This window comes from Camelus dromedarius, chromosome 2 (assembly GCF_036321535.1).
Source record: "Camelus dromedarius isolate mCamDro1 chromosome 2, mCamDro1.pat, whole genome shotgun sequence".
Lineage (NCBI taxonomy): Eukaryota > Metazoa > Chordata > Mammalia > Artiodactyla > Camelidae > Camelus > Camelus dromedarius.
The window spans coordinates 77,033,870-77,053,443 of NC_087437.1; the positions used below are offsets into that span (position 1 = coordinate 77,033,870).

Below are 19,574 nucleotides of genomic sequence, written 5' to 3' on the forward strand. Positions count from 1 at the left end.
GTAGTATATTTCAGCTTCTCAGCATTTCAAAAATTCCATTACCCTCAGTCACCGGTGTTTCTGATTTAATATTCCTTTATATATGTTGTTCTGAATTTAAACAGGGAAACATAATCACTAATCCATTTTCCCATAGCAGTTCACCTCTTACTATATCATAGCTGGCTACTGCCATCTTTGCACTGCAGGGAAACAGGCTCTACATCTCCTTTTCACAGAATGTGGTTAAGATCTATAGTTCAACCCATTTTTTATTAAGATGTTATTTTTAGAGCAGTTTAAGTTTCACAGCAAAATTGAGAGGAAGGTACAGAGATTTCCGATATACCCTCCCCACCATGCTTGCATAAACTCTCTCTGCTTCAACAAAATTGTAAAGTTGGTGATACAACACAAGAGGAAAAAAATTAATACAGGGGAAAATGTGTGCACAAAATTTCTTCTTTTCAAAACAGAATATTTGCTGAAACCATATATATACATACACACACACACACACACACACACACACACACACACACACACACACTTTTTTCCCTTTCCCTAAAATAAAAGAGCATCTCTCCTCCAAAGTAAAAAGATTCTCTCTCACCTGAGAGACAAAAACTGTGTGAGAGGACGTACACTTCTGGCACCACACTGTGACTAGGAAATGTGGGCCAGTCTCCCCACCACGAACAAATAGAAAACCTAATCAAATTGTATATTTTTAAAACTACTTGAAGGTATCATTAAGGTAACAAGGCACTGAAAAATGAGGACTCCAAGGTCTTGAGTAAGAAAAAGCCCAGAAAGAGATGCCTAGTATATGGAAAATGCCAAAAGGTAAGTGAGAAACTGGGTAGACTTTTGATAATCTTATGGGATTGGGAGTGACACAGTTGGAGTCCAGAGCCTGCCAAGGAAGCAATGCCTGTGAACACACAGAATAAGGGCTGCACTCTGCAAATCAGTGTGAACTTGAAATGGTCCAGCCATTGTGAGTGGCTCAAATGTTTGGAGATGACTGGTATAGCTTGGCTGGAACCTTATGTCTATGGCCTCAATTTTGGCTGTCAGCTGGGTTTTTCCATTCTCTTCCATGGGGTCTGTTGGTGTTGGAAGAACCAACGTGGTTCTTTCTTCATGTCTGGTGCCTGGATTAGAATGGCTAGAAAAGCTGGGTCAAGCAGTTCTTTTCCTCTTTCTGAGTGGCCCCTCTCTACAAAGTCTCACAACGGCTGAAATTCTTTCATGGCACTGAACTTCTTTAGAAAGCCATCTTAAGAAACTCCAGTAGACGTTGCAGGGCTTGATATGACCTAATCTTGAAAGCCACTCAGCATCACTTCTGCATTATCTTGATTATACATGCCAACCTAGGACCACTATGGAAGAGGACCACAGAAGGGTGCAAAGACCCAGAACTTTGATTCATTTGGAGACCATATTTGGAAACTAGCTATTACACAGTCCCCAGTGAGTTATGTATGTGCTTACTGACTTCTGGAAGACACTTATTTTTCACTCAAAGTGCACTTCCTGAAACACAATTTCATCTGTGTCAGTGGGATAAATACAATTTATTGCAATGGTTTTGCAGTTGTAACTAAATTGGAATGACCTTCATAAGGCATAATGATACCAAAGAAACTAGATAATATCATCTTCATTTCCCAAAACCAATAAGTTTTTGGTTTTACTTAAGCACCTGAGGAGCAATTTTATGGGCATTGCTTATGCACTTAAGACTTTCATATACTATTCCTTGTGTGTTCTTCTGTGGTCCCAGTGCTTATGTATTTATTCTGTGAGAATTGGTTATCACTTTTAGTCATACAATTTCCCTTCAATCACAAAAATGTAGGTGAAAGCATTGCAGTGAGTGGATACTCTGTATGTTTGTTGGTGCTACTTTCTATATAAAAATATGTATTAATATGCATATATTTACTCAGTAAACAAGTGATAAATACCTCTTTCATGCTGGCTCTGCATAATATTTTTATGGACGTGCACATCCTTGAAACAGCTACATAACCCTCTCCTCTCTTCTCCCCACTACCTTCCTTCCTGGTTACATGGCTTGGAGTACTACTCTGGGTAATTAAATTTTCAAGAGCACTGACAGTCATTTAAGTGTAATGATTTTATATCTAACAGTTTTCTCCAAACTGTCCCTGAGACAGGTATAAGATTTTAAAATTTTCAAGGCAGTAGAATAAAATACATTCTAATTGCCTTCAAAATAACAAGAGCAGCGTAAAAAGATTATCCAGTGTGCAGTCTTTAGTAAATCTTCCCTCCTTCCCTCCTTTATCTTCTTTCCTTCCTCCCTTACCTCCTAATACAGGATTGCCAAGAATGTCACTTTCTCTTCTGAGAGACAAGTGTATAGTCTGCAGATATTTTCTTCCATGCCGTAGGTTGCATTTTCACTCTGTTAACTCTGTTAATTATTTCCTTTGTTGTGCATAAGCTTTTTGTGGCATAATTCACGATAGCCAGCATATGGAAATAACCTACAATATCAGTGACAGGCAAAAAGGTAAAATCCAGCTGAGAATGAGGTCTTCTCTGATCATTGTTTCTGAAGTGGTATCTTGCCTTACCATCAGTCACAATGTTTTCTTTTTTTCTTTGGCCATACTCACCACAATCTATAAACCTATTCATTTGTTTGCTTATTTCCTCTTCCCTCTTGAAAGTACAAGATCAGGGAGAATGTGCCTCCTTTTATGTCTAGCATACCGCTGAATCTTTGGTACCTGGTTTTAAGTTAGCAATACATGAAGACTGGTTGCATAAATTAGGGAAATAAGTTATTCCAAGTGGCCACAGAAACTAAGTAATGCAATGTCCATTGTGTAGTATTGCGGATGCCTGCTCAGTACATGCTCTCCCTTCTCTTGACAACTACCCCTATTTTCATTCAAGTTTCCATGTTTCCACTGTATGATCCAAATATTTTAGGGGTAACTACTCTACTTCTAGCTCTGGAATGCGACATTTGAACCAGCCAGACAAAGGAAATCAGAGAGTGACATTCCCCAGGCTCTGTGAGTGAATGATTTTTGAGCCATTTGAGCCAATGAGGAAATCTAGGAAACAATTTCTTCTCTTCACTGTTACATAAGAAATGATACACATTTTGTGTGGCCTGAAACTTACCTTCATACTAAGGAAAAGAATACACCAATGACTTCCAGCAGGCTTGATGCAGTCATCAGTTCTCAGATCTTGACTTACCCTGCCTCTCAGCAGCAGTTGACACCTTCTGTAAAACATTCTGTTAATCATCCATTTGTTGGTCTCACTACTATTGGCTTCAGTTGGAGAAGATTTGGTAATTGAAAGTTTTCTTTTTAATGAAATCAACTGCAGGCTTTGCATTTCTAAACAAATAATCATGGTTTATTATCGTGGATTGTGTGCCAGGAGGCCAGATTCAAGCTCTGTCGCTTTCTAGCAACATGACCTTGCTAAATAGCTTAATCTCTCATTAAGATTATTATTTTTATCTGATATTATGGAGCAAATGCAATAATCCCTTTGGATGTATACCCAGAAGTGGGATTGCTGGATCATATGGTAGTTCTATTTTTAATTTTTAAAGAGACCTGCATAGTGTCTTTCATTGCAGTTGTGTGATTTTACATTCCCACCAACATTATACAAGTTTCAAATTTCTCTGCAAACTCACCAACACGTATCTTTTTCATGTGAGGTGCTATCTCACTGTGGTTTTTGTTTGCATTTTCCTGACAATTAGTAATATTGAGCACTTTTTTTAATATACCTGTTGCTCATTTGTATGTCTTCTTTGGAGAAATACCTATTCAGTTTCTTTGCCCATTTTTTAATTGGGTTATTGCTTTGCTTTTGAGTTGTAAGAATTCCTTATATATTTTAGAAGTTAACTCCTTATCAAATACATGGTTTGCAAATATTTTCCTCCATTCCACAGATTACATTTTTACTCTGTTAATTATTCCCTTTGGTGCACAGAAGCTTTTTGCAGCATAATTCACAATAGCTAACATATAGATATAACCTACAAGATCACTGACAAATAAACAAAGTATGGTATATACAATGGAATATTACATAGCTGTAAAAAGAAGGAAATCCTACGATTTACGACAACATGGATGAACCTGAAAGATGTTATGATAAGTGAAATGTTAGTCACAGAGGACAAATACTACATTATTCCACTTACATGAGTTATCCGAAATTGTCAAACTTATAAAAACAGAAAAATGATTGGTGGTGTCCAGGGTATGAGAGGAAGGTGAAATTAGAGTTATTGTTCAATGAATATAAAGTTATAGTTATACAAGGTGAATGTTCTAGAGATCCATGCAACATAATGCCTATATGTAACAATATGGTACTGTGCACTTAAGAAACTATTAAGAGGGTAGATACTACGTAAAGTATTCTTATCACACAGACACACAAAAGACACAAGGAATCCTTTGGAAATAATGGATAAGTTTGTTACCTTTACTGTGGTGATGGTATTATGAGTGTATGCAAATAGTCAGCAGGTATATGAAAAGGTGTTCAACATCACTAATCATCAGAGAAATGCAAACTCATCAAATTGCATACACTAAATATGTGCAGTTTTTGTGTATCAGTTACACCTCTAAAAAGCTGAAAAAATATAATGCTTGTGAAAATACTTTGAACACTGACAATTTTTGCACATTTAAGAAGTCACTACCATTATTAATATTATAATTAAAAATGTGTCAGGACAATAATTTTTTAGGCACAAAAAAGGATTATGACAGATATAAGTATGAGGAAGGATATAGGATATGTTGTAGAATCAATGGGAAGGCTTGAGAATTGAGATTAGGAATTGTAGGAGTTCAGTAAGTAGGAAACCCAGCCAGGAACACATTCCAGGAATAGTCTGGTGAACATGCTACCTTGGCACCACAAGCATACTTACTCCATCTGTATCAGTGTCTCAGCTCTGCTGTAGGATACCACTGCTACCATGGTCAGTGTCACAGGAAATGAATTCCAAACTTCATCTCTAGATGACTAATTCAAGTTTAAAATATCTGACTATCTTAGCTTTAGTTTTGGGTCTACATCCTACATGCTAGGGTCTGAAGAGGGGTCTCTTAACCCAATTCGAATTTTGCAGTAGAAATCAGAGTCCACCAACATTCCCTGTATGAGAATGAATTACATCAATACCATTTTCTTAATAAACTATGAGTAACGGGTCATACAGGGACAAGGGAAACTCCCCATGAAGTTCTCAAAAGCCATCGCTGTTTATCAATTACCCCTATAGAAGAACAACTTTGACTAACAAATGGCACTGGGAACTATGCTGTAACTGTAGGTCTGTATCTGTAATAGTTACTTTCACAGAAATGAAAGTCAAATAATGGAGCTGGCAAGGATGAAGTAAAAAACACAAAAGAAAAGAAAAATGCCTTTGTAATCTTACAGCGTGCCAAATTACTAGTGAACAGTGAGGAAAATACACAGTTCTAGTCAATGATAATTACTTCAGATGCGTATTATATGGGTAATTTGTGAAAATGAGCTGAATCATTTATTAATTATATATTCAATGGGCTAATTTTCAGAAGAAAGTATATATTTATCCTTTATGAAATCCTAAGATTTATTTATAGTCTTTGTAATAACTTGAAAGTGAATCTTACTTTCATAGCTTTTTATTCAAAATTTCAATTTTGTTGACTGATCATATTGATTTAATTGATGGCCATTGGAATTTTTCCTATGCCTTGAATGGAGGAAAATGAGAAGAATATTTCAGTCTTAAAAGATGATGAAAGTTATCTTTGGAATATATGTTCAGAATGTAAATATATGTTATATATATAAAACTTCATTTATCTCTATGTGAATATATATATTTTTTACTTCATGACAACATTTCAAGTCACAGAATTTTCTCTCCCTGAACGAAGATACTGGTTTACTGTATGGAGGGATTGAAACCAGCGCATTAAGATTTTGCTGAGAGAAAAGACGTGCATAGATTATTTTGTTTTCTTTTGAGAGAGCTCAATCTAAATTTTTCTGAAGTTTATCTTTGACACAGTTTGTCTATGTTGATTCACCATAAGAAAGCAGGTGAAGTGTTAGGAATAATTCCCTGTAGGATATTTTATCTGTGATGAGAACTTGGTTTAATTCCACTGTGAATCCGTTTACAGAGATTCTGTAAATTTTAGAAAGTATAGAATTGGGCCTGGAGTCAGTTTACAGGTCTGTCTCTGTGACTGTCTGAGAAGCGTGGGTGACTGGCCCTTTTCCTGGTCTGTAACAGATGAAGCTGGTGCCTGCCATGTCCCCCTGGATTCCCTGAGCTCACCTGCAGCTTCGATGGGAAGTCCCCACACAGACCTATTGCTTTCCCTTGAGCACTTGTGACTCTAACTGGGAGTCTGGGAGATTAATCTGACCCCATGAGTGGGGCAGGACGAAAGTGCTGGAGAGGTGATGCCCCAGGAGCAGCTCACAATAAATGAGGGCTTGAGGTCTGTGGATAGACGCCCAGCTTCAGGCCCTTTGCGTCCTGGAGTTTTGACATATGCTCGCTTTGGTTTCTCAGAGGCCCCTCGTGACACTCAACCGAAGTTGCTCATAGTGGTAATCTTGTCGTTAACACACACTTTCTTTACTAAAATTTTTTATTAAAGTACAGTCATTTTACAATGTAGTGTCAATTTCTGGTGTACAGCATAATGTTTTAGCCATACATATACATACATATATTCCTCTTTATACTCTTTTCCATTATAGGCTACTACAAGATATTGAATATAGTTCCCTGTGCTATACAGTATAAACTTGTTGTTTATCTATTTTACATATATTAGTTAGTATCTGCAAATATTGAACTCTCAATTTATCCTTTCCCACCCCCTCCCTCCTGGTAATCATAAGTTTGTTTTCTATGTCTGAATCTGTTTCTAAGTAAGTTCATTTATAGGTTTTTGTTTGTTTGTTTTGTTTTTTAGATTCCACATATAAGTGATATCGTATAGTATTTTTGTTTCTCTTTCTGGGTTACTTTGCTTAGAATGATGATCTCCAGGTCCATCCATGTAGCAGCAAATTACATTATTTTATTCTTTTTTGTTGGCTGAGTAGTTATTCCATTGTATAAATATACCACAACTTCTTCATCCAGTCATCTGTCAATGGACATTTAGGTTGTTTCCATGTCTTGGCTATTGTAAACAGTGCTGCTGTAAACATTGGGGTGCATGCATTTTTTTCAATATACAGTTCCCTCCAGTTAAATGCCCAGGAATGGGATTGCTGGATCACATGGGAACTCTATTTTTAGTTTTTTAAGCACTGTCCATACTGTTTTCCATAATGATTGCACTAACCTACATTCCCACCAGCAGTGTAGGAGGATTCCCTTTTCTCCACACCCTCTCCAGCATTTGTCATTTGTAGACTTTTGAATGATGGCCATTCTGACTGGTATGGGGTGGTATCTCATTGTAGTTTTGATTTGCAACTCTGATAATTAGTGATGTTGAGCATTTTTTTCATGTGCTTACTAGCCATTGACACACACTTTCTGATTCTCCTCCCTCCCTTCTCTGACTTACTTCCCCCTCCCTCACTGTGCTCTGTGATATCACCTCCCAAATAAACTCCTAGCACTTGTCTCAGGGTCTGATTTTTTGTCTTCCTGATATAAATGTTCACCTAATCTTATTTTTTTTTTAAGCCAGCAGTGTCACTATTCTGGAGACACAAGATTGAGGGAAGAGGAAAGTCTCTGATTGCATTTATGAGGAGCTAAAACCATCTAAATTTTTACCATAGTGGCCATGGCCTGCTCTAGTGATTGCTTCTTCCCTTTTACTTGTATGTCTTCTATGATTTGAGACCCTCTCTCCCGGCATGGGCACAAGTAATATATGAATGAAAATCATTTGTTAAGCTGTAAGAAGGAGTGGTTTCTTTGAGATAGTTATTCTGATGGATTGTAATCCTTCCTTCCTGTTAACTATACATTCCTTGGGTTTTTTATGACTATTTTAAACAATTGCCTGTGGAAATGGGGCTTAAAATATCGAAATTCTGTGGTCCACAAAGCTTATTATCACTTGCCCTTATTTTTCCTCTGCCCAGTCCACCCCAGTGTTCCAGCTTCCGTGAGATTAGGGACCTTGTTTGTTTTGTTTGTTGCTCTATCACTAATAAAATAACAGCAGAAGTGCCTGGAAAACAGTAAATTTTTCATAAGTATTTTTTGAATGAATCAACTTAACCAATTGAATTACTTGATAGCCTTACAAACTTGGACAAATTGCTTAACCTCTCTTTGCCTCAATTTTCTCATATGTAAAATGGAGATAATGAAAGTCCCTCTCTTAAATGATTAATTTTGAGGTTTGAATGACATTTTATATGCAATACACTCAATGTAATTCCTGACACATAGTAAGTGCTAAGAAGCATAGCTTTTATTATTATTAATGCTGTTAATGTAATATATATGTATTGAGGAATGACTTAACAGATTTTATTAGATGGGATTACAGCCGTGAAATATTACACACAAAGTCACTATGCTCATGAAATTGTAGTAAAGTAAATTTGTCATGATAAATAGACAACACTTATATAAATATTTTAACTTAAGGAAATTCCTTTTTTCTTTTCTATAGATATTGAAGAACTACAAATTATAAATCAGGGGAAAGATTTTTTTTAAAAGCACATCTTAATGACTTCAACAATATGAAGGTAGATTAATTGGGGGAAATATTGAAGACATGGTGAATTCTTAAGAAACTACTTCAGTATTTCAGGCAACAGATAATAATAGTAGTAAAGTGAATGCATCTGAGAGACTTTTCTAGAGGAGGAAGGACAGAGCTGGTAGATGGCCACTCAGTGAAATGACAGGGGAAATACAGGAAGAACAGGTAGGGAAAGGGACTTGGCATAACTGTGTGTTCCCTAAGATCTACTGAAGAAAAGCATTGCAAAAGAATTGGGAGCCAACAGGAGCTGGAGAAGATGAAATGGTTCTTAAAGCTTTGCAGAAAGTGATAGGGGAACAAGACCTGTCCTTTTTTCTGGAGCAGTGAGTTGGGGAAATCTAGAATTTGGGGGTTAGGATGAGAGGATGAATAAGAACTGGCAATGTGGCTGGACAGAGGGAGATTGTTTATAGAAGTGAAAGAGGAGGTCAGGAATATTTTCTCAGTCTTTCCACAAGGTGGTGTCTCTCCTTATTTAAAGGTTGTTTCTGTCATCACTTCTGTGTTCAGAGTGACTCAGTTTCCGATTCTACCCAGAATGCCTCTCTACAGCTCCCAAAGGGGAGCAAAGAATCTTGGTGTCTCTATTTAGTTAGATAGGCATCACCTTATGCTGGATGAAATATTCCTATTCCATCAAATCAAGGCATGCTTTCCAACCTTTCTGTTGTCTTCTTAATCACTAAATGATAAAGATTATTTCCTTTAACAGAAACATAATACCATCATCACATTTAAAAATATATAAAAATTCTTTAACGTCCTCATATGTAGCCAGTTCAAGTTTTTTGTGCGTGTGTGTGCTTTTCTGACTCATTCATTTCTTATTTTGGCAATGTATCAGCCCTAAATTTTTATTATTTCCAGACTTAGTTCTCTTCTTCCTGCCAAAGTTAAAAAACAAATAAAAAATTGGATTTTCATAAAGGTTCTCCCACTCCTTTGGGGATTTAAACAAAATACCACTAACTCAAATCATCTGAAACAACCAGTTTCTATGATCCTGAAAATGTAAACATGTCAGCAAAATCAAACATGACTCATATATATGTAGCTCAAAGGTATTAAGGTCTAAAATAAACCCTGGGGTGTGCCTGCTTTCTAAGAGAAAAAAGGGCATTGCAAGTTCATGACTAAATGAAAGACTTCAGTAATTTGAATATATTTCCCAGAAGCCAGAGGGCTGAAAAGGTGGCTGTGCAAGATGTGTGCAAACCTCCAGAGTATGAAAATTAAATATTTTAAAGGATAGAAGTTGTTTTTTCACTAAGATAAAACATCCTATGAAAAATACTTACTTTGTGGCAGTTGCTCTGTTAGGAATTTTACCTGTGTGAAACAATCCTCACAGTATTGCACAAAGTAGGGATTATGAAGCCCACATTACAGATTTGTAAAGCAAGGTTGTCTTATGTACTTGTTAGACTTTAAAATGCATGGTCTTCTCATGACTATAACAGACTTTATCTTCTGGTGTCATCAAGGTATGAGGTCACCAGTGTAAAGATGAGGAAAACCAAATTTGAGATATACTTATGTAAACATGATGCTGAGCTGTTGTCAGTGGAGAGAATCTACTCTGTGCACCTCAGTGGCAAGTGTGGTGATGCATGCAATCTTAGAGCAGCTCACCACTTGCTGGAATTTGGTCATCGCTAAGTTTCCTATGCGCATGCATTTAATTAGCACTTTCCCCTTAAATTGATACCCTGTATCCTTCAAAGTTCAGTCAGGAAAACATAGCCCCAGTATGAATTATATGAATGAGGGATTTATGATATTCATAAATGAATGTGTGCAATAACCTAGGGAAGTGAAAGTCTAAAAGGGGGAGTGCTAGGCACCAATCATTCCATACACAGGTATGAGTCAGAACTGCAGGATTAAGTTGCTATATTTTGCAACTAAAACTGCGTAACACCCAGTTAAATTTGAATTTCAGATAAATAACATAATTTTTAGCATAAGATATCCCATGCAATAGATGAAATATACTTACGCTGAAATTTTTTTCATTGTTTATCTTAAAATACAGGACACCCAGTTAAATTTTTATTTATCTGGCAACATGATAGCAGGAACATCTGAGAAGCCAAGTATGTTCACTTCTGAAGTGGGACTGCAGAGGGGAAATGTGTGAAGAGTCTATGGAAATAGGTACCAGCTCTTTGGCTACACAAGTAAGTATGTGGTGATGAGCCTGGGGCTGCAAAATGTCAACAGGGTCAGGGTCAGGGAGAGGAGCTGGGTAATGAACAAAGGAGAGCAAGGATAACTGGGTACCTCTGTGATGGACAGACATGATGTCTAACTACAACCACCTCTGGGGAATGACAACTTCGTATCTAACTTCTAAATTGCACGGGGACCTCTCTTGGCCACACAGAAGGCAGTTTCTTGTCTTCGTGAAACAGTGTAACTCTGTGTAATATATCTGTCATTTTTGCCTAAAATACACACTCTTATCTAGCTCTCTCACTCTCTCTCAATCTCCTGAGTTAAAGTGCATTTAAAAATGCATGGATTTTAAATATAGCAAGTTAGAAGCATACAGTATGCAGTTTTTTTCTTTTGGATCTGGCTTTTGTCACACAATATCATGTGCTCATCAATGTTGCTGCATGTACCTGTAGTTTATTCCTTTTTATGACTGCATAGTAGTCCATTGTATGAATATATCCATTATGAAAATTGAAATAAGTTTATTGAAAGGGTAACTTTATGCTAACACTTGAATAGAAAACCAGCATTGTTGTCATATGTACAGGTAAGCATGCAAAAAAATTACCATGCAAATGTAATTTAATACTAGTACTTTGTACTTATTTGTCAAGTGCTCTGAAACCCCTCTCATTTCCTTTTTTTCCTAATCTTACTTAGAGTGGTATCAAATATATATAGACACTGTCCAGAGACTCTTCTTTTTAAGTGATCAAAAGTACTGGTGGATAAAAGAAAATTATTTTGATGTCCTAACCTCAAACTATCTAAAATAATTTTACTCACAATCAGTGTTAACTGTCACCACCTCAACTCCTCATGCACATTATGAGAAATATTTACACTAGAATGTGATGTATAAATCATTCGAAATCAGGAAATTGGGATATTGTGAGGTACCTTGTGGCCCATACTCCAAACACAACTCTAGATATCAGCTCTTCCCAATGCTGAGCCTGTGGCAAGCCTAGGAAAGCTTTTAGCAGGGCCTGGAATACTTCTCTTGGCCAGAAGCCTGAATTGACTTAATGATCCAGAGAGGGATAGACTTGGACATGACTTTGGAAAAGCCAATGTGTGTGAGGGTTTATCAAACAAAGGACACTTACTGAATGCTTAAAATCTTGCTCTGTACTGCTCTTAATGCCTGCCTGCCTGCTTCTGTGATCTATCTTCTTGAAGCTGGAAGCCATGTCCTTTCAATCTATGCATCTCCATTGCCTAACAGGGTACATAGCATTTGCAGGATACCTGAATGAATGGCAGTGGCAGTACCAGTACACATCATGAAAACAGAGTATCATGGCACAACCTTGATGAAGTTGGTGGAGCAGAGAGATGGAATGGAGGTGATGGAAATTCAGGTTGCCGGGTTCATACTGGCTTGTAGTGGGACTGCTAGACTTCAAGATGCTGTGTTCTGTTCTGCTCCAGCTGTCTAGGGAATGGATGTTTCTTAGGGTGAAGGTTTTCAGACCTTGCTTGAGTATTTCATCTACCAGTTAGCTGTACCTGAATGGAGTTGCCCAAAGAGACTCATTAGTGACAGGTGTCCTGGGAGAGGAGTTTATGATGCCTGAAGAGGAAAAGCCTCTTATTTGGGGGATAGATGGAGAATAGGGTTTTAAGAAAATGTTCTGTCACCTAGTTAAAAGACACTACATGACCTAACCATGGCCTGAAGAAGACAATAGTGTGTCTAACATTTGATAGAGTTCTTTTATAAATTGGCTGAGGACCCGCATGGGATATAAGTATCCTTGCTCCCAACTGGATGGATAGAGGGATAGATAGATAGATAGATAGATAGATAGATAGACAGACAGATAGACAGACAGACACATAGACAGACAGATAATACATATTATATTAAAATAATAATAAAATCTTAAAATATAACTTTAAGAACATTTTATAGGACTGGTACATTAAGAAGGATTTCTTAAGAAGTATTACTTAGTAGTAAGGTACAAGAATGGTACCCTCAAAGGTTTCTTTCCTGATTCCATGTTGGACAAGAAAAGTGAGACCTAATGACACATTCATGGACTATATCACATTCTGTTTATGCTATTATCAGAGAAATATTTCAAAGATAGGAAAACATAAGGCACATTGTGAAGTAATCTATAAAAGCTCCCAGCATGATATCTGGCTCAGTAAGCAGTCAATAAGTATTAGTGTCTCTTCATCTATTAAAATCTCAGGATTAGGAACTCTTGTGCAGCCTGGAAAATGGAATTGATAACTATCACTGATAAAATAGTTCTACTTTTTAAAAATGCTTAAGACTGATAGAAGAGATACTAAAACTTTTTTTGAACTTTTAACCTAGATTAGATCTATAATAATGAATAAATGGCAGAAATGGTTTCAGTGTAAAATAAACAGTTTTGTAGTGAATGAAGAGGCTGAATTTACCTCATAGTTTCTCCAGAGGAATCATTTTATTCAAGCCATGTGTCCACAAAGGAAGTTTTTCAACCATATTTTGCTATTTGGCATGAAAATTGTTTTCTGACTCTGTATCCTTTGTTTATAAAGCCTGCATGTTTTGATTTGCCTATAGCAGTGTCTAGTAAATGTTTGCAGGCTGAATGAAAGGAAAATTAAGCAATATGGGAGGCAAAGTGGGCAGGGACGGCTCCCCTTACTTAGCCAGAATCACCATCAGGAAAAACCTGTGTTGGAAACTTCCCTCAGTATATCAGGGGAAAAAAGTGCTAGTACTTTGAAAAATCACTTTTACAATGTAAGACCAACACTCAGCAAAACCAAGTTGTTGCTGGGTTGCTTTCCCTTGCTCTAAGTGACCTTTCCCCTTCCTCCCAGGCCCTTTATCTGTATTCGTTCCATTTCTCTTGGTCTTGATCCCGTGCCCTGGTCAGTGTAAACTAAACAATGGCTGAGGTGGATTAACCTGTCTGCTGGACCACACCCGTCTCCCTCAGGCTCCTGTTCCCATCAGATCCAATCCCCAGAGCCTAGAGAATTGTCTGGTGTACCTACCAGTCTTCGCTATACTAAATTGAACTTCTTGTCTCCCCAGAGTATTTGCTTTTTATCAGAACTCTTAAACAGGATCAGAATAATACATCATTAATGCAAAACTTCAGGATTTAGGAGAGAGATTTTAATAAGACGTTCTCCCCAGCACTTTTCATGTGCTTTTCACGGAGTTTTGCTGCCTCTGCTTCTGGATGTCATCAACTTATTTTTCTCTTTAAACTTGAAGCCTCATTGCCCCTTTGAAATCATTTCTACCAATTGATTGTACATAGCCTGTTCTGCCAACCTATACTCTTGGCCCTCAAAATATCACAGTCTGGCCATGTTCAGACTGTTCTGGGGGCAGGGATAAGTGCGTGTTCTAGAGCATTTCCCATGGGGAAACCCAGCTTGCTAGGAAGTGGAGAAATGCAGCTTGCTGGGGAATGAGCCCATCAGACTCCACAGGATGCGTGTACTTTGGGATAAATAAATCTTGATAAATTGGTTCCATCTGAAGCCTTCTTTCTCAGAGTATGAAGAAAATTTACAGTGTTTCTCTTAAATAAATGAATGACTGGTGGACAGGGAATAAATATCAATTTTGAATTACCCTTAAAGATCATAAAAGTATTAACTCAATATCTTACTGTATATTTATAATCTATGAAATGTTTGCATTTTTCCCCATGTGGCTTTTTAAACTGGGATATTTATATTTACATCAGACCTTTCATTTGTTCTGCTAATGATGTTTGTTCAAACTTGATGGTCTTGAAAATGCATGACTAACCATGGTGTTGCACTATCATTCTTTCAGTTGCCAGTGGTTAAAAAAAATCAGCACTGGCTTAAGCAGAAAGAGGATGTATGGATGGTTTCATGTAACTGAAAATTTCTGGCAAGGATAGAAAGAGATGGGTGTGGGAGAGAGAATTGCCCTGAAGACAGAAAGTGTGTCTCTTATTCTCCATTTTCCCCAGTTTATTCCAAGATTTTGGTACAAGGCTAGGCCCAGAGTACATATTCAACACATATAAATTGAACTGATGTTAAATTAATATCTGATTCGGTTCTCACAGTACCAGTTTTTCAGTTTACTATTTTGTTCGATTATTTTAATTCTGCCAAGACATTTTAAATTTTTTTTCAACTTTTATTTATCTAACTCTAATTTCATTTAACTTCTCTTTGCATGTTATTGTTATCTTTGTATCACAGCTTCTTATGTTATAGATTCATGCTTCTCTTTTAGAGTGACTATATCTGTTAGTATCACATTAGGTAATCGTAAGCTTTCTAATGTGTTGTCTCATGAGACGAAAGGGGTGAGGGAAGGGACAGTGGAGCAGGAGAAGAAAGCATTGAGGGTTTATGATGGTTTTACATGCTGTATGTGTATTGGCATCTTCAGTCCTAAGAGCAAATGCTTGTGGTAGAATAATTATCCCCATTTTACAGATGAGAAAACTGAGGCATAGAATAGTAAGTTATTTGCCCAAGTTTTCAGAGTAGGAGTGGAGGAGCCATATCAGGAAATCATTCATGTTAGTAAATTGTTGATTGGTTGGTTGCTTGGTTTTGGAGCTGAGGGAATAACCTATCCTGTCTTCCAAGGTGCAGTTTTCCTTCAGAGCTTCTATTTTAATCATTGGTGGGGTTTTAAATATTGACTTTTTCTTTTCTCTATTAAGGAGAAGTGTATTCAAACTAAGCACATTTTGCAGATGGATATTTGAGTACTGGTTAAAACCCCTTCTCCGGTAGATAGCTTGAGAAGAAGTTAGTGCGCATGTTTCCTGACTGAACCTGCGTATGTAGCAGGTATGTCGCTAGCAAGCCTCATGTTCGTAGTGGGACTTTTCCTTATCCTACTAGCTATTCCTCTTAACATGCTGTGTAGGAGAGTGTATGAAAAATTGCACTCATTGCCTTTGGCAGTAAGTGCTTGTGCAGTTTTCCATTGGAGTAGACCCTGGCTCCCTGGGCAAGAGCTGCACATTAGTAAGAAGCCTGCTGTGTGTCCTCATGTTCCTTCCATGGGAGGGCGTCATGTCTCATGGAGAAAACTTGGAAGGAAAACCACTTCCCACCCTTCATCTAGCCCCTCCTAACTTAAATTTACTAGAAATCCCTCTTAACATACCAGTAATACATGGTATGATCATCTTAATATTTAGATTTTGTGAATCTTTTTCTGGATCTCATAGATAATTTTTTGGAAATTTATAAGGCTATTAGCCAGAAACCATTTTAAACCAACTTATGCGTCAGGTTCATTGATTTTTCTAACTTAACTGTCAGAGGGTGATCTATATTTCCCTTTCTTATAAGTTATTGGTGGGAGAGAGGAAATTCGTTTTTCTCTCTTGAACTCTAGCATTATTATTTTACAAACAATTCAATAATATAAAAATTAAGTAAATAGGAGGAAAAGGTTTTAACAAATGATAAAAACATCTAAGTATAAGCTATGATATTCATATTTAAAATCAATCAATGTCACTCACTACTTATTTTAAATTTAATATTGTTTCTACTTTAAAGTTAACATTTATTTATGTAATGATTTACTTTGCTTCCAGGAATTGAGACATGGAAGGGCCTCAAAGGATTCATAAAATTCATAAATTCAGCAAACGTAGGTACTGACTGAAAAACAGTTGCAGTGCTCTGGGATTCTGAGGTCAGAGTACTAGGGCCTGAAGTCACAGTACTAGAACTGTGCTCCTCCATAATCTGTTTTTCTGCAAATAAATCACTTGTTCCATTAAGCCTCAGTCGTCTCTTCTTTAGAATGGGAACAATAAAATATTTTATAAGATCTATAAAATTACATAGAGATAAGAGAGTATAGATAGAAATAAGATTCCAGATTTATAGATAAGAAATGATCTTGAATAATATCTAGGGAAATGATTTGAAGTAACAAATACTATAGAAATGTAGGAATTATCCTTATTAATCATTATGAAATACTTATTTTGTTTTCTGTTGCAAGCTATTTTAAATAATATTGTTTAGAGATAACTCAGGTGCTCAATTTTTAACAACTATTCTCAAAGAAAATGTCACCATTAGTTTTAAGGATGTCAATTCCCCATCTTACTTTTGAACTTTCACATGCAGATTAAAAATAGAAGTAGTTCAAAATATGTCACTTCACATCTCTTTTTTCCATTTGACCAAAGTCAGGGTCTATACTTTGGTATTTTTGTTTTCCAGTAAGAAGAGTCTACTTTCATGACCAAGTTATAAACTATAATTTGAGCAGTTTCATCTCTTCTTAAAGACAAAACTGCACAGTAAAGTTTTGTTCATTTTTTCCCTGTTAATTTAATAGCCTTTCTTTAAAATGATATTTTAAAGAAGATCTTAACCTATTTGAATATAGCCTAATATTCTATTACATAAAATCTAAGATTTAAAAATTCTCTGGAGAATACTCTCCATTTCTCCATTTAACTCTCATCTCCCGCTGATGTCATCGTCCATGTCAGCCAGGATGGCTTGTTTGTCAACAAGTTTCACACATTCAAATTTCTAAATCAACTCACCTGTCATTTCTTATGAACAAATGCTCTCTCTCCCTTTTCTTACCTAATCTTACTCCTCTGCTAAAAGCCCGTCTACTCTGTAAAGCTCTCCAAGCATAATGACATCTGACTCCAGGTGTTCAGCAGTCCACTTCTACCAGCTTTCCCAAGAGAGTGTATTTGAATTTTTCATATTTCACTGCAATATTAGCCGGTACTTTTACATACTGACATATGCATAACTGGTCAGATCTCAACTATGCATTGTTTTTCAAGAAACTTCTGAGTGAAATCACTGATTGATTAATTTTAGCAGGTCATCTTTTCACTTTGTCACCTTTGAGCCTATTATTTCTTTTTTTTTTTTAACATTTTTTATTGATTTATAATCATTTTACAATGTTGTGTCAAATTCCAGTGTAGAGCACAATTTTTCAGTTATACATGAACATATATATATTCATTGTCACCTTTTTTTCTCTGTGAGCTACCATAAGATCTTGTGTATATTTCCCTGTGCTGTACAGTATAATCTTGTTTATCTACTCTACAACTTTGAAATCCCAGTCTATCCCTTCCCACCCTCCGCCCCCTTGGCAACCACAAGTTTGTATTCTATGTCTATGAGTCTGTTTCTGTTTTGTATTTTTGCTTTTTGTTTTTTTTTTTCTTTTTCTTTTTCTTTTTAGATTCCACATATGAGCGATCTCATATGGTATTTGTCTTCCACTTTCTGGCTTACTTCACTTAGAATGACATTCTCCAGGAGCATCCATGTTGCAGCAAGTGGTGTTATGTTGTCGGTTTTTATGACTGAGTAGTATTCCATTGCATAAATATACCACCTCTTCTTTAACCACTCATCTGTTGATGGACATTTAGGCTGTTTCCATGACTTGGCTATTGTAAATAGTGGTGCTATGAGCACTGGGGTGCAGGTGTCATCCTGAAGTAGGGTTCCTTCTGGGTATAAGCCCAGGAGTGGGATTCCTGAGCCTATTATTTCATACACAGAAAAGGCATTTAGTAAATATTCATCTTTTCTTCTGTTATTTCTCCCCTCATTTCATGAGTAAAGAGCCAGACTTTGATCTTTATCCATTACAACACTTGAAAAAAATAATTTATTTTCCTTACCTATTCCCTTACAGCATAGTTATGCTCTAATTTTACAAATGGCTGTTATGTTTATGTGTCCATCTATTGCCTGTAGATAACTCTTTGATGAGGATATAAGGCATCTTTTTATAGATGAGGAAACAGAGGCTTAATTAGTCCATGTAACTTGACTGAAATCACACAACTTGAAGCATGTCAGTAGGTATTCGACCTGGTTCTAGAATGACTGAGAGGCAGATCAGTGGCGGTTTCAGAGCAGGCTCTGAGATTAGGCCGCCACGGTTAGAATTCTGGCTCTTGCACCTATGAGCCGTGTCACATTGAACTGACTGCTTGACTTCTTCTTCCTTATCTGCGGAAAGTTGAGTGTAATAGGACTCACCCCCTAGGACTGATGTTCTGATTCAATCAGTTAGTGTATGTAAAGTGCTTACAACACAGGGGTGCCCCCTCCGGAGTGCTCAGTCAGTATCAGCTGCTGATCTGAGTGAACAGGAAGGATAAGTGAAGGCTGAAGGAATAAGTCCTTCACTCTAATTCGGCTGAGCTTGCTTCATTTAACACAATAAACTATGAAAAAAATGACAAGAAAATACAAAATAGAAGAAACCTACTAGCAAGCAGGAGAACAATTTTATAGGAGTAGGTTAAATTAACAGTAGCTCTGTTATGTCCACTTGCATGACATAAGGCACTAAAAATTATACAATGAATTGTAGGGGCAGGGGATGCTGACGCAGCACCCTCTGAGGATAACACCATTGCCCTGCTGAGGATGATCTGATGGCCTCTCTGACTAAGGATACAATAGGAAAGTCCAGTTCAACTGCCTTTTGAGTACATTTCCTGAGACTTTGTCAAGCTCAACTGCACAGTGACACCTGCTAAGTGTGAGAGTTGTTGACTCTTTCCTTGGGAATAAAGCAGCAACCAG

At 36.9% G+C, this 19,574-nt stretch overlaps 1 long non-coding RNA gene across 1 annotated transcript in view; it reads left to right on the plus strand.

The window, feature by feature from the left end:
* The window catches only part of LOC116154394 (uncharacterized), a 437,010-nt gene that overhangs the window by 407,130 nt on the left and 10,306 nt on the right, over positions 1–19,574 (plus strand). Inside the window, exon 4 of the long non-coding RNA XR_004138287.2 lies at positions 10,813–10,957. This is a non-coding gene — a long non-coding RNA (uncharacterized LOC116154394). The remainder of the gene's footprint in view (positions 1–10,812; positions 10,958–19,574) is intronic.